General features: G+C 44.7%; 1 protein-coding gene across 4 annotated transcripts in view; it reads right to left on the bottom strand.

Moving 5' to 3' along the window:
* Positions 1–27,916, bottom strand: part of NCALD (neurocalcin delta) — a 539,433-nt gene that overhangs the window by 443,193 nt on the left and 68,324 nt on the right. For 2 of the 4 annotated variants that reach the window (XM_086336202.1, XM_086336197.1), the window contains exon 1: positions 26,290–26,317. The exons of 1 other annotated variant lie outside the window; for it this stretch is intronic. The gene's annotated coding sequence lies outside the window, so the exon portion shown is untranslated. Of the gene's footprint in view, positions 1–14,526; positions 26,318–27,916 lie in introns of those variants that run through there. One more of the 4 variants, XM_086336198.1, reaches the window with a different exon arrangement.

The following is a 27,916-nucleotide window of genomic DNA, read 5'->3' on the forward strand; positions in this document are numbered from 1 at the left end:
CCCTACAGATCAGATCAGATCAGATCAGTTGCTTAGTCATGTCCGATTCTTTGCGACCCCATGAATCGCAGCACGCCAGGCCTCCCTGTCCATTACCAACTCCTGGAGTTCACTCAGACTCATGTCCATCGAGTCAGTGATGCCATCCAGCCATCTCATCCTCTGTCGTCCCCTTCTCCTCTTGCCCCCAATCCCTCCCAGCATCAGAGTCTTTTCCAATGAGTCAACTCTTCGCATGAGGTGGCCAAAGTACTGGAGTTTCAGCCTCAGCATCAGTCCTTCCAATGAACACCCAGAACTGATCTCCCCCAGGATGGACTGGTTGGATCTCCTTGCAGTCCAAGGGATTCTCGAGAGTCTTCTCTAACACCACAGTTCAAAAGCATCAATTCTTCGGCACTCAGCTTTCTTAACAGTCCAACTCTCACATCCATACATGACCATAGGAAAAACCTTGCCTTGACCAGACGGACCTTTGTTGGCAAAGTAATGTCTCTGCTTTTGAATATGCTATCTAGGTTGGTCATAACTTTCCTTCCAAGAAGTAAGCGTCTTTTAATTTCATGGCTGCAGTTACCATCTGCAGTGATTTTGGAGCCCAGAAAAATAAAGTCTGACACTGTTTCCACTGTTTCCCCATCTATTTCCCATGAAGTGGTAGGACCGGATGCCATGATCTTCGTTTTCTGAATGTTGAGCTTTAAGCCAACTTTTTAACTCTCCACTTTCACCTTCATCAAGAGGCTTTTTAGTTCCTCTTCACTTTCTGCCACAAGGGTGGTGTCATCTGCATATCTGAGGTTATTGATATTTCTCCCGGCAATCTTGATTCCAGCTTGTGTTTCTTCCAGTCCAGCATTTCTCATGATGTACTCTGCATAGAAGTTAAATAAACAGGGTGACAATATACAGCCTTGACGTACTCCTTTTCCTATTTGGAACCAGTCTGTTGTTCCATGTCAAATTCTAACTGTTGCTTCCTGACCTGCATACAAATTTCTCAAGAGGCAGATCAGGTGGTCTGGTATTTCCATCTCTTTCAGAATTGTCCACAGTTTATTGTGATCCACACAGTCAAAGGCTTTGGCATAGTCAATAAAGCAGAAATAGATGTTTTTCTGGAACTCTCTTGCTTTTTCCATGATCCAGCGGATGTTGGCAATTTGATCTCTGGTTCCTCTGCCTTTTCTAAAACCAGCTTGAACATCTGCAAGTTCACCGTTCACATATTGCTGAAGCCTGGCTTGGAGAATTTTAAGCATTACTTTACTAGCGTGTGAGATGAGTGCAATTGTGCGGTAGTTTGAGCATTCTTTGGCATTGCCTTTCTTTGGGATTGGAATGAAAACTGACTTTTTCCAGTCCTGTGGCCACTGCTGAGTTTTCCAAATTTGCTGGCATATTGAGTGCAGCACTTTCACAGCATCATCTTCCAGGATTTGGAATAGCTCAACTGGAATTCCATCACCTCCACTAGCTTTGTTCGTAGTGATGCTTTCTAAGGCCCACTTGACTTCACATTCCAGGATGTCTGGCTCTAGGTCAATGATCACACCATCATGATTATCTGGGTCGTGAAGATCTTTTTTGTACAGTTCTTCTGTGTATTCTTGCCATCTCTTCTTAATATCTTCTGCTTCTGTTAGGTCCATACCATTGCTGTCCTTTATCGAGCCCATCTTTGCATGAAATGTTCCTTTGGTATCTCTGATTTTCTTGAAGAGATCTCTAGTCTTTCCCATTCTGTTGTTTTCCTCTATTTCTTTGCATTGATCGCTGAAGAAGGCTTTCTTATCTCTTCTTGCTATTCTTTGGAACTCTGCATTCAGATGCTTATATCTTTCCTTCTCTCCTTTGCTTTTCGCTTCTCTTCTTTTCACAGCTATTTGTAAGGCCTCCCCAGACAGCCAATTTGCTTTTTTGCATTTCTTTTCCATGGGGATGGTCTTGATCCCTGTCTCCTGTAAAATGTCACAAACCTCATTCCATAGCTCATCAGGCACTGTATCTATCAGATCTAAGCCCTTAAATCTATTTCTCACTTCCCACTATATAATCATAAGGGATTTGATTTAGGTCATACCTGAATGGTCTAGTGGTTTTCCCTACTTTCTTCAATTTAAGTCTGAATTTGGCAATAAGGAGTTCATGGTCTGAACCACAGTCAGCTCCTGGTCTTGTTTTTGCTGACTGTATAGAGCTTCTCCATCTTTGGCTGCAAAGAATATAATCAATCTGATTTCAGTTATCTCCCTGCAGGACCTATCTAAATACCATCACATTGGGGAAGAGGGCTTCAAGACATGAATTTGTGGGGCACACAACTTATCTAATCATGAATTATGCTGTAAAGCAAACCATGTTATTGGAAGTTTCAGTGAACATCTTTAAAGCTTCTATTTGCAACTAATGATATTCGTTTCCTGGTTTATACAAGGGGCTTGTCCATGGCAGAGACACAAGTAAATGCCACTTCCCTCACCAACACTGGAGAATTCATCTTTGAAGGGGGCAGAGGGACAGTGTTGTGGGCTCAGGAGAGGTCCAGCCATCTGTTCAACACATACTACTGATGAGGAAAACCCTCAATTCAGAGTGCATGCCGCTCCAAAGACATTCCTGCAGAGCTGTTAGAGAAGCGGGCTCTGGAGTGGACTTGGGTTTTAATCACTTACAGGCTGTGTGACTTTGGGCAGGTAAGTTACCTCCTCTGAGCAACAGATGACTCATCGTTGCTTTTCAGAGCTGTTTCCTGCCTTCACGCAGGGAAGGGATGGAGACTGATTTAGCCAATACTGATGAGGCAACCAAAGGCAGTAAAGAGGTGAGTGTGGAGGTTTCCACTCGATGAAAAGTAATGAAACTCCAGTATGGCATTAGGCCAATGGCGGGGGGGAGGGCGGTGGTCCTTCCTGAATTCATTCAAATTGTACTCAGTAGGGAACAGGGCTACTGTTAGATGTCAGTCACTATTTTAGAACAATAAGTATACAGAGGTTCGGTCCAGTTCAATTCAGTTGCTCAATCATGTCCAACTCTTTGCAACCCCATGGACTGCAGCATACAAGGCCTCCCTGTCCATCACCAACTCCTGGAGTTTACCTAAACTCATGTCCATTGAGTCGGTGATGGCATCCAACCATCTCATCCTCTGTTGTCCCCTTCTCCTCCTGCCCTCAATCTTTCCCAGCATCAGGGTCTTTTCCATTGAGTTGGCTCTTCACCTTAGGTGGCGAAAGTATTGGAACCTCAGCTCCAGCATCAGTCCTTCCAATGAACACCCAGGACTGATCTGCTTTAGGATGGACTGGTTGGATCTCCTTGCAGTCCAAGGGACTCTTGAGAGTCTTCTCCAACACCACAGTTCAAAAAGCATCAATGCTTCGGCACTCAGGTTTCTTTATAGTCCAACTCTCATACCCATACATGACTACTGGAAAAAACCATAGCCTTGACTAGGTATAGAGGTTAAGAGTAGTAATTTGTCTTATTGTGTGGGCACAGGATTTTTTCAATCACTCCTCCCATATTTGAGAAACTTCCTACCTTCTGAGTCCACATCTTTCGAAGAAGTCAGGAATGTGCATCCCCAGACTTCTTTGCACCTGGAGTACAGGCATGTGACCTGGGTTCCACCACTCAGCAGCATCCATGCCAGCATTCTCAGAAGAGAGCAGGGGTACAGAGGCAGGCACCATGTGGAATTCAGCAAGGCGGGGGTGGGTTGAGCATGGCAGAGAGATGCCCAGCTTGCAGCGGCAACAGTGACGGTGTCCCACCACAAGGACTCCCTTGGTGGTATGTGCAGAGGGAACTATGCTCTGTGGTAGCCACGCCAGGGTCTCTGCTGGAGCTACCAGGGGGGTAATCTGTGTAGTATTCCTGGCTACATGGCCTCCAAGTCTGACTGATCCTCCGAGAAATTCTGTGAGCTCTTCAATATCATTTTACAAACTCTCTTTCTATATAAACTAGCCAGAGTGGGCACTGATGTTTGCAATTGAAACTTAAAATCAGTATGAAACCAAATAATAGCTGCATCACTAAATGAAGGTCAAGAGAGAAGAAACACGTTTTGGCATCTATAAGGGAACTTTTTTAACCCCACTAATATAAAAAAAAATTTTTTTGGCTGTGAGCCTTCTGAGATCTTAGTTTCCTGACCAAGGATTGAACCCATGAGTAGCGAAAACACAAAAGAATCCTAACCACTGTACTGCCATAGAATCCCTAAAATTTTAAATAAGTAAAATAAATTAAGGCAAATGCCTGCAAAACTTTGATAGTCAAAAGCAGCTGATCATTTGTTCCCAAGGACATCTGGGACCATTGCAGCAGGTAAGGTAAGCAAAGAAATATGGCAATTCTGTCAGCACAAAGTTATATCTGCATACACACACACACACACACACACACACACACATTCAAGACTCAAAGTTGCATAGATTCAACTTGCATCTGCTAGCATGGAGACCTACTAATTTAGCCTCCTCTGGCCTTGAAGTTCCTGATTTACGAGACAGTTAAAAACCAACCAATTATTTCCCAGTGGGTATTAAGATCATGGATATATAAACAAGACAATTTAATCATTACCTTGATAAACTGGGTCTTAGAGTCTAGCACTGCTAAAGGTTTACACAAGGCCTTTATGTATTTCGCCAAAGTCACTGCAATGCCACAACAGATTAGACTTTAAATAGAGGGCACCCAACAAGAACTCTTCAAGTCTTATCCTCTGACTTAATCAAAAAATGGAGACAAGGCCATCCTGTGATTGGTTTTCTCAAAAGATGTAAGTCTTAATAATAATTTTGGTTGATTTAATAGCATCATTTTTCAGGATTAATGACTGAGAAAATATAGGTGATCTAGGCCTTTCCACGGAGAAGGCGATGGCACCCCACTCTAGTACTCTTGCCTGGAAAATCCCATGGACGGAGGAGCCTGGTAGGCAGTCCATGGGGTCGCTAAGAGTCAGGCATGACTGAGCGACTTCACTTTCACTTTTCACTTTCATGCACTGAAGAAGGAAATGGCAACCCACTCCAGTGTTTGTGCCTGGAGAATCCCAGGGACAGGGAAGCCTGGTGGGCTGCCGTCTATGGGGTCGAACAGAGTCGGACACGACTGAAGTGACTTAGCAACAGAAGTAGCAGGCCTTTCCAAACACTGAATTTCCTAGGTCTTTGGATTTGTCACATACAAATAACATAAAGTCAGGGACCCAGACTGCTTACCCTAAGCCCCCAAATCTTGATTATGGATATCCAGTTATTTATGATATACCTGAAAATCTTTCCAAGTGGACATGGGTTATTTTTGTCTGGACAGCATCCACTCTCATTTCTTCAAGTACTAACATCCCACTTGTCTCTGGAGACTATACGCCCCATACTCAGTTCATGTGTTTTAATAAAGGGGTGGTTTAACCCCTCTCCATGAGTGGGCAATCAGCCTGGCTGCCAGGTTTGGTTGAGAGACTGGCAATCCAGAGCAATGAGATTCAAACCTGGGAATTTTGCTGTAAATTCTGCTATAAAGAAAGAGACACTTTCCACTGGGGCGGCTCAGCTAATGGATAAGCCTGGAGCTTCCACTGGGGTCTTGAGGTCATGAAAGGACAACTGCTCACTTCAGATGAGCGCAGAGCCCCGTGGTGGCAAGTGATCCATTTCTGCTGTCATTGTCTCAGACCTGGGTCCAGCCAAGCTTCTACCTACACAGTTATAAGAACCAATTAAATTTGATCTAAGTCCCTTGGAATTCAGTTTCTTTCATTCACAACCTGAAGAGTCTGAACAGATACAGATTCTTTTGACTTGAGACTTTACAAAGATAGCAAATGTGTTAAAGTATTTAAAAGTATTAAAGTATAAAATGAGCTTATACCAGATGTTAACTTCCTGCTCTGAACAACTTCCCAATCTTACCCACAATCACCTGCTTGGGAAAATAGTGCTGGAGAAGTCTGTGCACGAGGCAACCCCCAGTGAACCTGGAATGAACAGGCAACCCAAAGGCAGCTAGTATTTTTCCTAGCCAGGTTGCAATGGCTGTGTAGTCTGGCTCAGTGAGCTAGACCAATAGGAAACTCTCAGTTATGAGTTTCAGCCAGAAGATTCTGAGCTTCCAGGCTGCAGCCTTATGGGCTGGCCACTGAGGGACCATGAGGAAAATGAAGCAATAGAAGATAGGAGGAGAAGGCAATGGCACCCCACTCCAGTACTCTTGCCTGGAAAATCCCAGGATGGAGGAGCCTGGTGGGCTGCAGTCCATGGGGTCGCTAAGAGTCAGACACGACTGAAGCAACTTAGCAGCAGCAGCAGCAGCAGAAGAAGATAGGAGAGAAAAGGGAAGGGGCCAACTGAGCAGAGACCACATAACCTCTGAGAAAGGTCATGACTCCATTCCCAATTTTCCAGTCCTTTGTTTTGGCGCCCAGGAGACTCAGCTGTTCTTTGCTTCACAAGCTCAGAATGCTTTCAAGGGGTAGCGCAGTCCAGTGGTTAGAGAATAAGGTTCCCAAGTGACCACCTGGGTGTGAGGCTGGATTCGCACTGACCATCCACATGCTTAGGACACATTCTCTAAGCCTGCTCCTCCTCAGTGGAATGGGAATAACAACACTCCTTCCACAGGGTAGGGCAGAAGAGTCAATGTGATAATACACTCGGGACAATGTAATGATAGTCATAGTCATTACAATGCGCCCCTTGTACTTGAACTCATTTGAGTGACATCTTATCCTTGACCACTGAGAGGGCCCAAACTAAAGCAACAATTTATTAAGTGATTAACTTGAATAGAAATATATATTTTTACGCAATACATATTGAACTGTCAGCATATGGATATAACTACAGGGGAGATCCTCCTTAATGGAACAACCTGAGCCACGGGTGGCACGTGAAAGGGGCCACGCTGTCTCTGTCCTCATCTGGTCCTGTGCCCTGTTCCTCTTGGGTCCTGCACTGACCCCTTGGGACTAGTTTATTCCTTTGCATGCCTGTGTGCTAAGTCGCTTCAGTTGTGTCCAACTCTGTGTGACCCTAAGGACTGTAGCCTGCCAGACACCTCTGTCGGTGGGATTCTCCAGGCAAGAACACTGGAGTGGGTTGCCATGCCCTCCTCCGGGGGATCTTCCCGACCCAGGGATCGAACCTGTGTCTCTTATGTCTACTTGCATTGGTAAGTGGGTTCTTTACCACTAACGCCATCTGGGAAGCCCTTGCTCCACGTTGCAGGGCTGATATGCCAACTTCTCAGACTACTCCTCCCTCTGCAGCTGCTCAGAGTGCAGCCTCCTCTTCTGCTGCACTTCTACAGCTATTGCCTTGGCTCCACATTCTTGTTGAGCAGGTGCCTGGGGGCAGTGTGTGGATGCTGTAGGAGAGCGTCTGTAGCCTGACCTGGCTTTCAGCTAAGCCAAATCCAGAACCTTCTCTCATTACTCAAACCACTGGCCTGAGATTACTTCCTGTTCTGAGTGGGCCCACCCCTTCTGAGGTTGGAAAAAAGTCATCTAGAAGTTGGGGGAGAGGGTTTACTCTTTAACTGTTTTGTCCCTTCTGTGAAAATTACACAAGCAACTGTACAGACTTTGTTCCTTTTCCAAGTAAGTGTGTTTAATCATTCTGCACTGCTGATCTGTGCCTTCCAGCCTTTAAAAAAAAAAATGAATTTTGCTAAAGAAAGGTGATATAAGTCATCTTTTTTAAAAAAAAAACTCCCTATTTAGAAAAAAAAAAATTCTCTATTTCCCCAGAAAAAAAGATTCACAGAAATACTCTTCAAATCTGTTCCCCCAAATGCATTAAGAATGAGAAACACACAGGAGTTCTGAGAAAGGAATAGAAGTTTCATCAGTATTTCTCTAAGGAAAAAAAAGATAAGGGCCCATCCCAAAGACCCTGGTGTATTTGGTTTTGTAGAAAGAAAGAAAAAGTGAAGTCATTCAGTCGTGTCCGACTTTGTGACCCCATGGACTGTAGCCTACCAGGCTCCTCCGTCCATGGGATTTTCCAGGCAAGAGTACTGGAGTGGGGTGCCATTCTTTGCTAAAAGGTAATAATCAAGGAATTGAATCTATCTTCCCAAGGCCTTTCTCCCTGCCTTCTTTTGGTAGAATCAGGATGCAAGTTTTTCAGTACAATTGCTATTCTAAAAATCAGAGGACTGATGAATTCTGACAGCTACAGAAGAGGGCTGGGGGAGAGAAGGTCTAGCACATCCCAGTGTTTCAAGCAAGGGCCATTCCCATGCACAAATAAGCCACATTTTTTACTTTAAAGCCAGTCCCTCAGCTTACAGGCTGATCATGTTCTAAGTTGCTCCCTAACCTGGAATACTTAGACTGTAGGAAGTATTCTCCAAGAACAATGTTCTAAACCCTGCCTGAGGTCACCCTAACAGAGCCATGCTAACCTCAGATTTCCTCAAGAAGCACAGAGTTTTGTCCTGTGGGCCCTGCACGGCCCAGACACAACTTGGACCTTCCTTTATGAAAAGCCATTCAGACCTCCAAATAAGACACAGCACTACCATGCTTCCGACCCTACAGCACTGTCATGGGTGCCAAGATGTCACTGGTGGCCAGGGCGTGCCCGCCCTCCTGGGGTGCAGGGACTCACTCTGCCCACGCTGACCAGACAAGGGAACGCAGAGGGGTAAGGGCAGGGGCAGGAGGGGTCCTTCCTGTCCCTCCGTCTGGTCCCCACTTGGCCACCAGCTGAGAAGGCAAAAGCAGGAACTTGAGGCCAGCAAGGCAGACCCCAGGGCCACAGACTCACAGGGATGGGGGAGGGAAGGAGAATTCTCTGAGGCCTCAGCTGGCTGATTCCTCCAGCTCGGCCAGGGCTGGCTGTGCTCTTAACTTTCATTTCCACTGTTGGTTGCTAAGTGCTATACATAATGCAAAAGTAAATAGTAACACAGTGTAGTTTGGGAGACACGAAAACACACATCAATCAGCCAAGAAAGAAGAAGAAGGGAAAAAAAAACTCTCAAAGTTTCTAGGTTTATTTTTAGACCCTGGTTGACCACATGAGTAACCTAAACGCCCAAAGGAAGAGAAGTTGGGACCGAAAAGTGTAACACAGATACTGCAAGACCTTCGGTTCCATCTTAGCTCATAAAATATGCATCAGTCAAGTCCTCAGGCGTGTTAAGTACCTCACAGGAGTTCCCTGAATAAGATACAACATCCCATGCACTCTACTCTCAAGACTTGCAAGATAAAAAAAAAAACAAAACATATTCCCCAGGGGTCTCCAGACAGTGGAGCAAGTGCAGCACAAAATATTGATAGCCTTTAGTAGAGAATGCAGTTAAATAAAAGTAACTAAAACAGTACTAAAGACATGAGTGTAAATCCATTGAGGATAGGAAAAGTGTGTTACTCACCTTGTATTTCCCATGACACTTGGCATTATCTTTTTTTATTAAAAGATTTGTTTGATGTGGACCAATTTAAAAGTCTTCATTGCTTCTTTTTTTTTAAGTTTTTTTAGTTTTTTGGCCAAGCTCCTTGACCAGGGATCTTAGCTCCCTGACCAAGGATCAAACCCACACCCCCTGCACTGGAAGGCGAAGTCTTAACCACTAGACCACCAGGGATGTCCCCTGGCATTGTGTCTGGGACAAAGCAACACACAGTAAATATTTGCTGAAAAAATTAATAGTAATATTGGTCCTGGAAGAGCCTTCATTTCTAAGCAAAACTACCATTATATGACCTTCCTGAGATTCCCTACGTGGTAATCAAACTAGCCAAACACATCTCAAGTTTCAAAGATAAATTTCCTTCCTACACGGTAATCAAACTAGCCAAACACATCTCAAGTTTCAAAGATAAATTTATCACTTTAAAGCAGATTTAGAAGGAAGAGCAGAAGAGCTAAGACTCAAAAAAAAGAATGAACTATCAGACTAGAAAGCAGGAATAACCCTGAATGAGTCCTGAGATTGTTTGACTGCTTCACATTTAAGATGAGATTTATGTCTGTGGCCCTGCCATCTCTTGGCAATGCAGTAGAGGTGGATGAGAACTCATTAGTGTGGAGCTGCTCAGACTACACCCACGAGCAGTATCGTGATGGTCAAGTTACAAGGCAAAGATCTAGGACCTGAAGGGACCAAGTTATCCTCAGTGTAACTACCAGGTAAATGCAAAATCTTCTTAGGAAAGACCCTTCTGATTATAATACCGTTGTTTTAAGTTGAAAATTTAAAAAAGCACAAATAAGAAAAGACACTTGTTTTATGGAAAGTTAAAAAAATAAACAACATCATTCAATAAAGAGTGCTAGAACATCTTTTATCTTTTCAAATGTTCAAAATTTCAACCTATTAAATGCACTAGAAATATATCCTAAGATATAACCTCACATCAAGTAAAAGTTACTATACAAAGTGACAATAGCAAAAAAAAAATTTAGATTTGTTATCAAATGAGCAATCATGGAATGCTTAAGTAACCGGTGGTATATCCAGTCAATGGAATAGTATATGACCAATTACATATTATCTGCAAAGAATATAAAATAAAATGGAATTTCTGGAAAAGGAATTCTCTTTACTCTCAATACTTCACTTCTGACACCAATGTGTGAAGGTTTTTTCCACACCAAGCAATTCTCTAACTCTCTGGGCACCAACTGGGTGTCCTAGTCCTCAACTGCTGCTACTAATGACCCAGAGTGAATGCAGACCCCTCAGGGGAGGGACTCGGTTCCAAAGACTGCTCTCCACTTCAAACAGCAGCTGCAAGTCCTAGGATGTCACCTGCACTCCTGGCCAATCAGCCATAGATCAGGGGTTCCTAGGACCCCCTCCTCAGGTTTAATAATTTGCTAGAAGAGCTCACAGAGCTCAAGAAAACAGTTTACTTATTAGAGTATCAAATTATTAGAAAAACAAAGAACTAAGGAGCAGAAGAGATGCACACCCCAAGGTGCAGGGGAAGAGGTGCGGCGCTTCTAGGCTCTCTCCAAGCATGCCATCCTCCCAGCAGTTTGTGGTGTTTTGCAACCTGGGAGGTTCCAACTGGGAGCAAAGACCAAACATGTATTTCTTATTATATCACAATATCATGGCTTGGAGTATACAGTTAAATTAAAAATAATTTTAAAATTATATACAAACATGACTATGCAACTAAGAAAAATCTCTCCCCGAAATAATGAATGTCCAAATATTAACTTTGCCTTTGACTATATGGATTATTATTTCTTCTTTCTAATGTCCTATAATCTTCGCATTTTATTTCATGATAATGCCTTCCTTTTATAATGATGGGGACTACGGTATGAAGGAAACAGCACCCAAGTTCTGGGGAACATATTCTTTAAGTGCCTGGATTAGAAAACTACAAGGCGCCTTCTTCCTGTTGCTTTCCCCAGAAACTTCAGAGGTCAGACTTGACTTCTGATTCTCACCACTTGCCTTTTCATCTCATATGGAAAAGGCTGTCATATCTTCCAAAGGGTGAGGTGATGGGAACTCAGCATCACAGACTTCCCACATCCCAATCTTTCCCTTCCGACAAGTCACAGAGCAAAATCCCATCAAAGAGCTCTTACTTTAAATATCCTATTAGAAATTTTAGGTCACAAGTCTAAAGAGAAGTGTGTGTGTATCTGTGTGTGTGTGTGTGTTTCTGTCTGTACATCTGCTTCCTCCCTCCTTCCCCTGTCTTCAAGGGCCGCAAGACAAACTCCAAGGCAATGTCGTCAATTCGGATAAATCTGCTTAGTAAATGACAAATCTATGTATCAAAATAAAATAACAATGCAAAAAAGTGAGAACCAAAAGAACTCCAGCCAGGATGACACTCCAATATTAAGTCATTTTAAATAACAACAGATTAAAGTCTATCCCAAAGGGTCGCGAAGAGTCAGACGCAACTGAGCGACTGAACTGAACTAAAAGTCCATCCCACTTTTCAAACTTGCCATAAAATCCAAATTAATCATCTCAGATCCCTATTGGCAGTATTCCAGGCCCTAATACTGAATCAGGCTAAATATTTCCCTTCCAAGTACATATAACAACCAGATAAGTATCAAAATCCCTTATTACACAGATATATGTCATATATACATTACATAAATGGTAAATTATGTGAATAACCCAAATATCAACTCTACTGCCTTTGAATTATAGGTAATAATACTACAGTTATATCCATAAAAGTGTGAGGGTAAATTAGATTTTTAATTTCAATGCTAGAAAAAGCACACTCAGTGGTGTGTTCACCATTAAAGGAAATTCTCTGAGATGTTTATGAAAACAAAAATCATTTTAGCAAAGAATATAGGGACTTCCCTGGTGGTCCAGTGGCTAAGACTCCAGGGTCCCAATGCAGGGGGCCCGGGTTCGATCCCTGGTGAGGGAACTAGATCCCACACGTCACGACTAAAAGATCCCCAGTGCCACAAATAAGACCCGGCACAGCCAAACAAACAAATAAGTAATTTTTACAAAAAGAATGTAAGGATCTCCCTAATTTATCTCATTAGTATATTTGAGTATTTTTTACTTCTGGTCTGAAACGAAGGTGGTGCACTTGCACCTTGGATATTGAAGAGCAGCCCAAGTGTCCCTGTGAGAAGCTGCACCTCACACTCACACGTGGTGCCCACCTACCCTTCTCAAGCTTCAGAGCAGCCCCAGGAAGCAGGACCCTGCACCGCACAGCTGTTACTAAGATACCAGCTCCAGGCGTACAGCTGGTAAGCGGCAATACCGAGACTGAAGCCAGGTTAATCCAGCTCCGGAGATGGGCTCTGTCCCCTATGGAGCTACAGATTGCCTCTGTATCCCCCTTCTCTTCTACCAAAAATATCTTTGGCCAAGCCTGGCTTGGACAACCTGTGGGAAAAATAACCGGTGTCAACTAACCAAGCAGACAATCAATACAGACTTTGTTGTTGCTGTTCAGTCGCTGGGCTGTGTCCGACACTTTGCCACCCCACGGACTTCAGCACACCAGGCTTCCCTGTCCTTCACCATTTCCCAGAGTTTGCTCAAACTCATGTCCATTGAGTTGATGATACCATCTAACATTCATCAGTACAGACTCAGTAATGCTGAATGGAGAAGGTACTGAATTACTGTGTCAATTTTGAAAAAGTTAATTAACCCTCAAATTAGAACCAGAGGAAGGAAGCTATACATGGCCTTCCAATAATGGAAACAGAGAAAATAAACCAATTACATAGTCTGGTGGGGGAAAAAGAAAGGTATACAACAGCCTAAAAATAGGCTACTATTTAATAATGTTATTGCTACTTTAATAATAGCAGATTACCACACATTCTCTTGGAAATGTCACCTAGGCAACCAGAAATACAAAGACAGAGATGTTCGGAAAAATATATGTACATGAATCTGTTTTGCCATCTCTTAAACGCAAATGATTACTATTTTTGTCCAAGAAGAACAAAAATCAGGAGACTAAATGCGGAGAGCGAAAGTAGGAACAGAAGAAAGTTCTGTAAGTAAGTGCCCAATATCAAGTAGAATCATAAAGTATAAAAGTAGGCCTCTATTTGTATGAGCAGTCCTGACCTATGGTCTCAAACTTGGGCCAAGAATCCACTAGGAGTGTTCACTCTATATAAAACAGATAACTAATGCATAGCATGGGGAACTCTGCTCCATGCTTTGTGATGACCTACATGGGAAGATAATCCAAAAAAGAAGGGATATATGTACACACAGAGCTGACCCACTGTGGCTGATTCACTTTGCTGCACAGCAGAAACTAACACGACACTATAAAACAACCACACTCCAGTAAGAAATTGTTTAGCAAAGAGCCTACTAGGCGTGTCAAACACATTCTTTCTATGTCACTGAAATCTCAAGTTTTTACTTCATAAACCAAAGGCAGACTAACACAAAAGAGGGTAGCGTGGCAAACTTTAAAACCCGTTTGGAAGACTATTGTAAGGCTCACTTAACTAGGGGTATGACATGTCCCTGTTTGCCTGGATTACCTAGGACGTCGGTGTTTGCGCCTGTTGTTTTGTTATGAACATTAAAAAAGTTGTCCTTGTTCACACTCAAAAGTGTCCTGGTGTGAACAATAAATTATATGGTCACTATATTTAGCCCAGACACATTTCTTAACAGTTTAATGATGTGTTAGCTACTAAGTTGGAAACTTAGATTAGTACCAAGAGAATTCTGGAAATAGTATCCCCGGCCTCCACAACACTACCATCTCATTGAAATAGACAGAAATAACTCAAAACAACAGGGAACCAGTGAAACTTGATCACCATGGGTGTAAGGGGAGGCTGTGGCACCTTGGTTCAGATCAGAGACAAGGTAGACAGTGCATCTCCTCGAGGGGACACTCCAGAGGACTAATGGTAAAAGCCACCAGACTTCATGAACACCTACTGCAGAGCAGGCACTGTGCCAAGCATGATACCCACGTGACGTCACTGCATGCCCAGAACAACCCCAGAGGCGAAGAACTATCATTACGCTCATTTTGCAGATGAGATGACTCACCCAAAATGATGCCAGAGAATTCATGCGCCTGCCTCCCGGCACATGTTCTCCACCACTGCGGTGTGGACACACTGCTTCCTGACTGCCCTGCTTTTCTAGGAGTTGATGCAGCAGTCACGTGTTATCAGAGCCATCAGCCGCTCTTTCAGCTCCACAGCAGTGCAAGCCATGGTCCAGCCCTGGAAGAGGGTTGCCAGCTCTGTTAGGGCCCAGAGGTCTCTGTGATTCCAGGAAGGATCCTAGGGAGGAGGCTAGTGAGAAGACAGCAGTGAGGGGTTCGAGAAAGCAGTGAACGCTAGGCTCGCAATAGCAGGGAGCATGACCATCCTAGGCCTGAGGGCCACAGGGGAGGAGTGACTCAAGGCACCCGAAGACAGCGGTAAGGAGAGGCTGTCTGGATGGAGCCATGGCCTTGGGCAACAGGTCAGCCACCCTGCAGCATGAAGCCAACAGGAGGGAACTCAGGAAATAACTTCTCTACCTCCCTCTCCCCTCCCCCTCCCGGGAGTGGCTGGACCCCCCCAGAGACTGAATTACACTAGAAATCAGAAGACAAGGATGGACATTGATACTGGTGATAGAGACCTGCCTCTCAGGGCACAGAGGCAGATGGATAAGGGAGGAGAGAGACGCAGAGGAGACTAGAGATGGCTAGCCTGCTCACTGTCCTTGTCCATACAGGAGCATCTGCTTCAACTGGCCTGGTCCCTCTTTGGGGGTCAAGAAGATGCCAATAAGTTGGAAGATGCCAATCTAAGCATCTCTGTGACTCCAGGCCAGCTTCATGGACAGATGACCTGTGCAGAGGGTCATGCAAGCCCTATGCTCAGAAGAACCCTGGCTTGGTCTAAGGCTCACTGACACCATCTTGAAATTCTTTATAACTTTTTAACAAGGGCCACCCATTTTCTTTTTGCACTGCATCTCATAAATTGTGTATCCAGTCTTGTGCAAGGCAAACCATTTTCTTCAACTGGTGTGACTAAATTTTCTAAGTATCTCAGTACTTCAGGTATACTATTCAAAGCAAACAAATCCAAAATTAATATTAACTAGAGTAACAGTGTTACAGCAGAATACATAATAACGTGAAGGGACATTTTACCTTCTTTTCCTTTCCTCTTTCTCTTAACTGCAGCCAAAATTTGCTGCCCCCTGGAGAGAAACGCCTCCCCATATTACAGCTACCTCCCCATAACACAGAGGGTCTGTTTGGTAAGTTTGGCTCTTACCCAGCTAAAGTGATCAAAACAGACAAACAAACAGAATAATTTACACCCTGGGGTGTGGACTCTCTTGATACAGTCCACTTGATGAGTTATAGTTATCGAATTATCCAGGTAATGGCCAGAGTTACCCTTGACTTCACCCTGTGTGCCTGGTGTACACAGGCCCCAGTTTCGGGCTCAGTATTGAAAACACATGCATAAAAGGCTTGTTGATGGGCTGGCAGCATTTACAAATCACATTTCTAAGCCCATGCCTTCTAAAAACCTAAACCTTGAACCTTTACTCATTCTGCTTCATGTTCCTGAAAGATACTAACATCTGAGCAATTACAATTTTAAAAGCATCCTGCAACCCCAGGTGAGAAGCCAGAACAGGCCCAGAGGCTGCTCTTCTCCCATTCACTTCCTCCAAGGCCACTGGACAGAGCAAAGTACAGAAAACTTCCAGCAAAGGCAGAGCTCAAACTGGATTTTGACAGCCTTTTTCACTCACCCCTTCATTTCAGAAATAAATGATGGCACAGATTCTAAGAATTTTGTTTGCTTTGTCATTTAAAGTTAAAATTTCAATAGATCAAATCAAAAGCACGTATAAGATCCAGGGGGAGGAACTGATAGGAACCAAATCTATGGGCATCGTGACAGAATCAGAGGATCAAGAGTTGCAGTGTACACTTGAGTCTGTTGTGGGGTGCATGGTGGACCCCCTGCTAACGGTGTGTCCACATCCTAGCTCCAGGAACAGGTGGATGTGATCTTATTTGTAAAAAGGGTCTTTGCAGATGTAATAAAGTTGAGGATCTTGAAATAAGATCATCTTGCAAAATGCAAATTAAAACTATAATGAGATGTCACGTCACCACTGTTAGAATGGTCATCAATAAAAAGACAAGAGATCACAAATGCTGATGTGGATGTGAAGAAACCAAAGGGAACCATTGTATACTATTGGTGGGATTGTAACCTGGAACTCTGGCCATCTGATGAGAAGAGTCAACTCCTTGGAAAAGATCCTGATGCTAGGAAAGATTGAGGGCAGGAGGAGAAGGGGGTCAAAGAGGATGAGATGGTTAGATGGCATCACTGACTCAATGGACATGAATTTAAGAAACTCCAGGAGATAGTGAAGGACAGGGAAGCCTGGCATGCTGCAGTTCATGAAGTCACAAAGGGGTGACATGACTTGGCACCTGAACAATAAACAACAACAACAGCCACTATGGAAAACGAAATGAAAGATCTTCCAAAATTAAAAATAGAACTACCATACGATCCAGCAATTTCATTTCTGGGGATAAATCCAAAGAAAATGAAAATACTAACTCAGAAAGGTATCTGCAACCCCATGTTCACAGCAACATTATTTACAATAGCCAAGACAAGGAAACAACCTATTCAACTGATAATGAATGGATAAAGAAGCTGTGGTATATATACACAGTGGAATATTACTCAGCCATCAAAAGGAGAAAAATCCTACCATTTGCAACAACATGGATGGACCTTGAAGGCATTATGCTAAATAAAATGTCAGACAAAGACAAATATTATATATCACTTACACGTGAAATCTAAAAACAAACACATTTTTTTAAACCCCACAAAACTCATAGAAAAAGAGATCAGATTTGTGGTTTCCAGAGGCAGAGGATGGGGGGAGAAGGAATTGGAGGAAGACGGTCCAAAGGTACAAACTTCCACTTGTAAGATAAGTAGGGGCAGGATGTACACAGTATGATGCTGGGTGATGTATGGGAAAGATGTTAAACAAAAATAAATCCTAAGAGTTCTCATCACAAGGGGAAGCATGTTTCTCTTTTCTTCTTTCTTTTAATTCTATCTATATGAGATGATGGATGCTAGCTGAACCTCTCTGGTGACCATTTCACACTACATGTAAATGCAACCATCCTGCTGTACGTATGTACACCTTAAATTTACAGTGACGTATGTCCGCATTTTTCAATAAAACTGGGGGAAACAAATTATCTAGAATTACTATCCAGGTGGCCCTAAATGCAATGACAAATGTCCTTATAAGGGACACACAGAGGAGAGGAGGGGGCCAGGCGATCATGGAGGCAGAAGCACAGGTGATGCAGTTTCAAACCAAGAAATGCCAAAAGCCACCAGAAACGAGAAGAAGAAAGCAACACGCTCTCCTCCAGAGCCTCTGGAAAAAGCCTGGCGCTGCTGATAACTTGATGTCAGACCTCTGGCCTCCAAAACGGTGAGAAAATGAAGTTCTATTATTTTAAGCCGCCCAGTTTGTGGTAATTTGTTATAGAGGCCACAGGAAACTCATACAAGCCCTCAGCCACCTCTCTCACCGTGGCCTCAGCCTCGCAACCTCGGGGAATGGAAAATATGAGGCCTTGCAAAGCAGCCGGCTGTTTTCACAGTGAGCCTAGTTCTGGCCCCAGAATAGGTCTTTTCCCCAGCGCAGTACTTCGCGTATTTGGAAACCATAATAATCAGGCTCCCACAGAGCTTTTTCTGGCTAGACAGCCCCTCAAGTCATGCCCCAGGAGAGACGGGCTCACCCCCACCCCACTCCCATCCCCCGAGCTAGACTCTGCCCTCTGCACCCTCCGGCCAGAATAGCAGGGAGGGAACTACCACCTCCCTTATCCTCAACACTCTTTCTTCCAATGAGGCTGAAATCTCATTAATGTTTAAGTAGTCAGGTTACACTGTCCACTCTTTTGAAGCCTTCAGTTAAAAGTAAAACAAAACAAACTTGTGTCTTTTTCACGTGTGTTTCAAGGACATATTGTCACCCCCATCAACTGCACAGAAAGCTAATCATATTTATTACTGAAACATAACCAATCAGCTATGAAACCTATCTACAAAATACATGTTGTTATTTAGGAAAAGAAAGGCGGGGAGGTGATTTCTGAGCAGTCACTCTACATTTTGACAGTTGAGCAAATCAGATTATTATCAAAGAATCAAAACACACAGGATTCTGAAAACCCTAACATTTCAGGACCAACTGGATGTACAGAAGAAAAACACATCCATGGGTTGAAATCCCAGCTCCACAACTCACTAGCTACCAATCTAGAATAGTTCCCTCAGCCTCTTGATGCTCCCTTACCTGTAAAGGATAACCGTAATGCCCCCTGGTGCTGAATTCCCTCTGCTTTGTCCCTCCAGATCCACCTTCCTCCCTTCTCCACTCTGCTCTCAGCCCTGAGAGGCTGATTGCTATGAAAAAGGTAGTCCTCGCATTTCCAGCCCTCTGGCTTCTGGATGGTTTGGCCAATCGGACACCAGCAATGTGGAGAAAAGAGTGGCTGGGACTTACTCACCTGGTGCCTCCCGGCCAGGCCACAGCAGTTTCTGGAATTGCTGTATTTTGCTGAAAAGCAATCCCAGAAACTGCTCTTTCACGTCACCCTTTCAGGGCTGGGTAGTAAAGGCCTGCACACTTGTCTAGCCATTCTATAGGATTTCCCTTAACGTAACCCACAACTTTCCGAACACAGTGGTCCCCTCTTATCCATGGGGAATACATTCCAAGACCCCAGTGGATGCCTAAAACCACAATAATCCTGAACCCTATATTTACTATGATTTTTCCTGTACATACATAGCTATTCAGTTCAGTCATACATACATAAATAGCTATGGTAAAGTTTAATTTATGTTAGGCACAGTAAGAGATTAACAAGGACAAATAAAATAGAACAGCTATAATAATATACTGTAATAAAATAATGTGAGTGTGCTCTCTTCCCCTCTCTCAAAATATCTTATTGTACACATCTGATGCGTTTTCCATCTTAACTAAGCATTTATCACGCACTGATGCCATAACTTTTGCTGTTTGAGGTACGACAGCAAAAACATACACACTAACATATGTGAAACAGACAGCCAGTGGGAATTCGCTCTGTGACGCAGGGAACTCAACTGGGCCTCTGTGACAACCTAGAGGGGTGGGCTGGGGTGGGAGGTGGGAAGGAGGCTCAAGAGGGAGTGGACATACGTATCCCTATGACTGGTCCGTGTTCATGTACCGCAGAAACCAACACAATATTGCAATTATCCTTCAATTAAGAATAAATAAATTTTTAAAAACTAGCATGAATTCCTTCTTCACAATGTCATGGATAGAAGATTCATCTTACCATAAATCCCACCAACCTTAGCATAAGATTTTTTTCTTTCCTTGTTAAGTCAAGAACCTTCACCTCCCATTTAAAGGAAGCACTTCCAGCTTATCTTTGGCATACCCGAATTCCCAGCATCATTACTGTTGCATTTTAGGGCCGTTTTTAAAGACAATGGGTGACTTGCATACAAGCACCAAGATACCATGACAGTGGACCTTCTTAATGACCAATGAACAGGATTCTCTGGACAAAGGGATTCGCCTTGTCTTGGACAGGGTTGGAGCAGGACAATGTGAGATTTCATCACAATACTCAGAACATCTTGTCATTTGAATTATTTCCAGAATTTTCCACTTAATATATTCAGACCACGGTTGACCACCAGTAACTGAACCCTTAGAAAGCAAAACCGAGGTTAAGCAGGGGCTACGACTATAGTCCCTTCATTTAGGTTTTTTCAGTTACACCTTTTTTGTTGTTGTTGGCTGTGCTCTGCCGCTTGCAGGATCTTAGTTCCCCAACCAGGGATCAAACCTATGACCCCAGCAGTGGCAGCAAAGAGTCTTAACCACTGGACTGCAGGGAAGTCACCAGTTATATACGCTTTTGAGTCTGTCATCTGCTGCGCAGCAGGACTCTGGCTGATCAACCTTTTATAGGGTTTATGTTCATAGCAGCATCACTCAAAATAGCCAGAAGACAGAAGTCATACATGTGTCCCTTGACAGAAAAATGGATAAACAAATGTGGTATATCCATACAATGGAATATTATTCAGCTTTAAAAAGAAGGGAAATTCTGACACATGCTACAATATGAGTGAATCCTGAAGACACGTTAAGTGAAACAAGCTAGTCACAAAGGGACAAAGATTGTATGATTTCACTTCTATAAGGCATCTGAAGTGGTCAAATCCATAGAAACAGAAAGCAGAACAAAGGGTGGTGGCCAGGGACTAGTGGGCAGGTAGAAAGGAAAATCTTTTGTATAACAGGTGTGGAGTTTCCGTTTGGGAAAATGAAAATTTTCTGGAGATGCACACTGGTTGCAGTTGCACTTAATGCCACAAAACTATACACTTAAAAATGGTTAAAATGGTACACTTTATGTTCTGTGTTTTAACCATAATTTTAAAATGTATTTAAGAAATATTGCTCACCTATTGCACAAACTACACGGGGATACACAAACGGGAAGATCACTGTCCCCATCAAGGGGGCGTAGCTCCTGTACCTCCCCGCCACATACCCCTTCTTCCAGCAATTTGTTCCCTTGTTATCTCTTGCACTTTCAAGCTGGAATGCAAATTCCTTCAAGATAGGGGACTAGCTCATATTCAGCTGAATCTCTAGAACCTAACAAAAAGTTGCACAGAAAAACTCCTCAAAAATATTAATTGAATCGGATAACTGAGTAAATATCTAGCCAAAGATGTCTATGTTCTTTTCTTCTTGAGTCTTCCAGCCAGCCAGTACTTAACATTTCTTGACATTATCTACCTATATTTTCAGAAATGAAAAGAATAGAGTTTCAGGCTAAACTCATTTTAAATTGTCACAAATGACCCTACTAAGTGCATCAATTATGGGTTTCAAATCAGAACTCCTTTGTTTGCCAGCCATGTATCCTCCAGCAAGCTACTGAGTGCCCCTTAGCCTATTTCCCTCATCAGTTAAGCGGGAATGCTGACACTACTGTAAGTGAACGTCTATTGGTTTTCAATCCAAACTTTATGGCTCAATCTTCTGGAGCCAGTATAACAATGTTCTGCTGGAGAAACACCCTTGCTCCTACTTCTTAGCCTATGGCTCAGCAATGAAACCTATAACCAAGCCCAAGCCCTAGACTGGTGTGGAACTCCAGCCACAAAAACAGGCATGGGACTCAATCAAAGCCAATGGCCACAGTCTGCCACTGTGAGGAATGCTGGGATATTCAATCATAGTGATAGAGAGGGATGGTGAGGACCAAGCCTGGCTGTCATTACTGCCTAATCCCACACCCTGACAGACATCACTAATTGACCACAGCACTCTTTCCTACTGAGCCTGGACCCAGTCTTGGATTCCTCTTCACCCCAGCTCTCCAGGCAGCCACGACCAATCTATCAAAGATGACAGGCAAAATGAAGCCAACTGTCTTAGCTTGAGACTAGCAGCTGGCAGTTTTTCTGTAAAGAACTGTGTAGTAAGTATTTTAGGCGTGGTCTCCACTATATATTCTTCTTTGTGTTTTGATGTGTTGTGTTTTAAACCCTTTAAAAACCTTAAAAAGCATTTTTAGATCTTTCAGTTTACAAAAACCCCTGCTCTGGAGCCATGAAATCAGACTCTGGGGCTATCCCAGAGATCCACACACTCTCTTATCTCACTCTGCAGGGCTCCTGGAAGCTCAGTCCAGGAGCGCTTGGAAATGCCGCCTCAGTCAGAAGCACACCCACAGAACCCACAGAGGAGCTTTGATGACAGGAGAGTTTCTGTTCTCATCATACCAATCCCAGAGCAGGCTGACACCCACTCTCGGGGGGGAAGCTACACTCCCAGGAAGGGCTCCCAAGCCCATGCATGTAGCAACCTTCATTCTACCTTCAGGACCTATTTCATTGCACACCTCTCAGATAGCCGAACCCCCATTCCTCACAGCCAACCTGAGGAAAGTAAGGAAAGAGCTCAAATGACTACATTTCTCCATTGTTAGTCTGACCCCTTACAATTAAAAAAAATCTCTGAAATTGTTCCACAAGAGTCTACCACATTTCTTTTGACCAGCCTTTGAGTCCCTTGGACTGCAAGGAGATCAAACCAGTCCATCCTAAAGGAAATCAAACCTGAATATTCATTGGAAGAACTGATGCTGAAGCTGAAACTCCAATACTTTGGCACCTGATGTGAAGAGCCAACTCACTGGAAAAGACCCTGATGCTGGGAAAGATTGAAAGCAGGAGGAGAAGGGGATGACAGAGGATGAGACGGTGTCATCATCGACTCAATAGACATGGGTTTGAGTAAGCTCTGGGAATTGGTGAAGGACAGGGAAGGCTGACATGCTGAAGTCCATGGGATCGCAAAGAGTCAGACACAACTGAGCGACTGAACTTTGATTCCTTAATATTTTCCAAAGTTTTTTTTTTTAATTGCAGAGTAATATATATAAAGATTGGTTTGGTCTTCCTCTCTATTATTTTCCACGTTTGCTTCTGGCTTTGTGCATGCCTGCTAAGTCGCTTCAGTCATGTCTGACTCTGCAACCCCATGGACTGTAGCCTGCCAGGCTCCTCTGTCCATGGGTTTCTCCAGGCAAGAAGACGAGTGGGTGGCCATTCCCTTCTCCAGGAGATCTTCCTGACCCAGGGATTTTCTCCTCTGTTTCCTGTACCGGCAGGTGGATTCTTTTACTACTAGTGCCACCTGGGAAGCTAGGAACTTTGGTTGACTGATGTTCATTTATTCATCCAACAATTACTTATATAATAACAATCCACTTGTCCAGGCACTTGCAGCTTGGGAAGATCTATGTAGATGATGCAGAGTGATAAGAGGGGTACGTGTATGGTGCAATTGCAGCATGAAACAAGGGTAGTTCGGTCAGCTGGGGAGGAGGCGGGTACCCAGAGGTCTGCTGGAAGGTAATGTCACTGCAGCTGAGCAGGGAAGAATGCATAGGAGTTGACCAGACAAAAAAGGATGGGAAGATGGCAGGTGTTGAGACTCAGTGACTTGAGTCAAGGCTACACACAGGGAGGCTTGGGAGATGAAGGTGGCAAGGAGACAAGTGTACAGTCACAAAGGTCTTGAAGTCCAAACTCTATCCTGAAAACCACAGAAAACCTCTGAAGGAATTAGGCTGCATGACTGGCTTAGATTTTTGTTTTCAAAGCAAGTCTTCTTTTTTTAGAAATTCATTTATTTATTTTAATTAGAGGCTAATTACTTTACAATTTTGTGGTGGTTTTTGCCATACATTGACATGAATCAGCCATGGGTGTACATGTGTCCCCCATCCCGAACCCCCCCCCCATCCCATCCCTCTGGGTTGTCCCAGTGCACCAGTTTTGAGTGCCCTGTTTCGTGCATTGAACTTGGACTGGTGATCTCTTTCACATATGGTAATATACATGTTTCAATGCTATTCTCTCAAATCCTCCCACTCTCACCTTCCCCCACAGAGTTCAAAAGTCTGTTCTTTATATCTGTGTCTCTTTTGCTGTCTCGTGTATAGGGTCATTCAAAACAAGTTTTCTAGTTGCAATTTAGAGAATCGATTGAAGCAAAAGTGTCCTGATTTGGAGCAAGAAGCCCAGTGTGAAGGCAACTGGAGCAATTCAGGCAAGAGGTGGTGAAGTTATAAACTAAATCAGTGACAATAAGAACTGACAGAAAGCAGCAGACATCAACAAATGTAATAAGAGTAATGAGTTCAAACTTCATAAGTCAACTATATACTTCAATATAATATATATAATTTAAAATTTAAAAAAACCATCTCATCCTCTGTCACCCCATTCTCCTCCTGCCCTCAATCTTTCCCAGCATCAGGGTCTCTTCCAGTGAGTAGGCTCTTTGCATCACATGGCCAAAGTACTGGAGCTTCAACTTCAGCATCAGTCCTTCCAATGAATATTCAGGGTTGATTTCCTTTAGGATTGACTGATTTGATCTCCTTGAGTCCCGGGGACTCTCAAGAGTCTTCTCCAGCACCACAATTCGAAAGGATCAATTCTTCGGTGCTCAGCCTTCTTTATGGTCCAACTCTCAAATCCATACTTGACTAGTGGAAAAACCATTGCTTTGACTATATGGACCTTTGTCAGCAAAGCAATGTCTGTGCTTTTTAGTATGCGTCAACCTCACATCACAGATCAGGAAACACAGAGAGATTAAGCAAGGAGCCCACAGCCTGAGAGCTATTCATGTCCCAACCAGAATTCATATCCCGCAGTCTGGCTGCAAAGTCCACACTCCTCACAGCCCACTCTCCTAAGCACATTTAAAGAGAGAGAATATTCAGGATGGGTGCTGAGTGACTGAAACGGGCAGATTTCAAGGCAATCTCCAGAGGTCTGGCTTGGGTATCTTTGAACATTTGGATTTCAGCTTCTTAAGCCTCTTCTTCTGAAGGAAACCCCATCCCCAAGTCTGTAATTAGCCCTCGCTAGCCTGACCTGGACATCCACACTACCCCTTTTGCCATACTATCCATTTCTCTTCTGCTGTGGCCTTGCACACCACATCAGACCCTAGAACATCATTTCCCAGCTGGACAGGAAAACCTCACAAGCCTTTCCAATCAAGTCTGAGAAACCAGGACAGCAAAGTCTGCTCTTGGCAATACAGAGGCTTAGGTCTATCATTTTCAAATCAGCGAGAACTGGGAAAACTTTGAGCAAGCCTGTGCGGTTTCCTTCTCTGCGAGTGAGACCTCGGCAGCCCTGGTTCTGTGTTTCGCATTGGCTGCCGGACGGAGCAGAATAAGTATCATTATTTGGGTCTTGCACTCAACAACAGAAGCGCACGCGCCGGGCCTGCAGCCCCAGACAGACCCGCAGGAAGAAAGCGGCCCTGCGGGGAGACCAGCAGACAGCCAAATAGCTTTCATTTCTCCAGGCATGAAAGTTAAAGCAAGCATCTGCAGCAAGAAACTTGTGTATTTCCTGCGGACAGGGAGACCTCCTGCCCCTCCCGGCTGATACAACCCACTTTGCACATCCTGCTTCTCTGGGAGCTAAAAATAAATTGGTATGCACTGAAAAACACTCAAACACATCTCCCCAGCACACCCCTTCCCGAGTCTCCGAGGGCAAGAGACACAAATCCTTCAGGTCCTGAGTCCACAATGCAGACCACTTCCTCATCGGGGTTCCCTGGCGCCTTCTGGTGGTTCCTAAAGCCCCCTCTGCAGGAGCCCACCCCTCGTACACGCCCACTGCGGCTTCGGAGGGCCTACTCTGAGGCTCCCCCCGGAATCCGCGAGTGCCCGCGACCCCCACCTCTTCCCCCGACCCCCGGAAGGATGCTTCTGGTGTCCTGGGCCACCAGGCGCACGAACGCCCCCTTCCGACCCAGCGCGCCCCCATCCTGCCTGCCCTGCGCGCCTCTGCGCGTCCCTTAGCAAAGTTGGTCTCTCCTTTCCTGCCACTCTCCTCGGGATCTTTGGTTTAGTTCTATCTTCCCTCGGAGGCATTGAGTGGAGGACAGGGGAACTGACAGAATGAGCTGCACCCGGGAAGGGCAGCGGGGACCAGGTGCCCAGGACCGCGCGCCCCTCGCGCCCACCCCTGCGCCCGCCGCGCCCCGAGAGCGTCGGCTCCCGCGGCGGCTGCTCTTGGCGCCCTCGCCCCTGCACACCCGCCCGGCTGCAACTCCGGCTCCGCTCCAGCTCCCGAGAAGCGGAGGGAAGGCGCTGCGACTCACCGCCTCGGCCGCTCCCGGCGTCTGTGTCGCCGCGGGTGAGGCGGCGGCGGCAGCGCCTTCCCTCCGCCCGCCTCCCCCTGGACCGCGCCACCGCCCGCCGCGCCCCCCTCCCCAGCCTCCCTCGCCGCCTCCCTTGTAGCGGCCGCCGACACCCCCCCCCACCTCCACACACACACACACACACACACACACGCACACACACACACACACACACACGCACACACACACTGCTGCCCCCCAGGCAGCCTCTCCAGGGTGGGCAGCCGGCTGGGGTGCAGGGGGCCAAGCCGAGGCGCGCGTGGGGTTTGCAGGTGCAGTGGACACCCCTATTTTCTTGGGTGCAGCCGCTAGACTTATCCCCGTCGTACTCCCTACTCCTAGCCCGCTGCCGAGCTTCCAGCCAGGCTTCTAGCCAGGCTACACTGATTCTTTCCAAGGGACGCCATTTGTTTGCCTGTTTGGGCCGTGGGAAGGTCGGGTTCAACACAGAGCATCTTCTGGGCGTCGACCAGGAGATCCTCGGGTCTCCGCCAAGCAGAGGTTAAGTTCAAGGGAGCCTTAGAAGGACAAACCCACAAGGTGGTGATGGGCCACCTTGCCTAACCAGTGTTTTTTCTCTACCAGAACTCAACAAAAAGGTGGAAAGGACATCTAAGGGATCTCTTCCTCACGATGTTCCCCCCACCTCCTGTAGCCCACCAGAGAATGTCACCAAATCGTCTATCTCCACTGGAGATGAGAAGCAGCAAATCTCTTATCAATTTATTCAACCAATATTTATCGAGTGACTGCCACCACAATTCCTGTCTTGTGTTGGCCACTCATGGCCTCTCAAAAAGCCACCATAACTTCCTGTACTTGTCAACGTTTCCAGAACCCACAGAAGAGCAAATCAATTTCATTGATTAAAAAGCTTGCTGATAAAAATAACAAAAAGGCACCATGCAAAGCTGTAAAGGCACCATGACTTGCTCATACTTGTTCTGATTACGAAATCTTTTAATATGACTAGTGGTTAAAAAATGACACTTACATTTAGATTCAGACATCAACTCTGATTTGAAAATCAGGTAAAAGGTTCACCTGACCAAAACCACAGTCTTAGTTCTGCCTTCCATTTCCACTCCTTCAGGCAAAGCTTAAGAAACAAAACTTACCAGAGAGGCTGTTAAACCATTATTGGACACTACAGTTTGCTCTTGAATTGAATTAGCACATTAGCCCAACTGCTTCACCTCCCTGGATACACTTTGGAACCTAGAGAGTTGGATTTTTTGGTAAGCCCGCCTGCCCCAATAGGTTCCAGTTTAACTGGGTTGCAGTCTCGCTTGCAGACATTTTACAAGAATCCCAGGAGATTCAGGCAACCAGGATTGGAAAACCAGGAATTAGCCAATCATCCAGCTGAGCCTGAGGCAATGGAATGACAAAAAAGTTCTGATGCTGGGAAAGGTCTGTGCAGGTGTTGCAAACTTAAATATCCCAAAAGGATTAAAAAGAAGTAACAAAGAAGTGATTCAGGCTGCTGATACAGGGCCAAACAGGGAAGAACAACAAGCCCTAAAAGAGACAGTCTCATTTTTCCACGTGGAAAATACAGGTCCAGTGTAGCCATCGAACTGGGATT

This window comes from Bos grunniens, chromosome 14 (genome assembly GCF_055505025.1).
Source record: "Bos grunniens cultivar Pamir isolate PY7600 chromosome 14, Bosgru_T2T1.0, whole genome shotgun sequence".
Taxonomy (NCBI): Eukaryota; Metazoa; Chordata; class Mammalia; order Artiodactyla; family Bovidae; genus Bos; species Bos grunniens.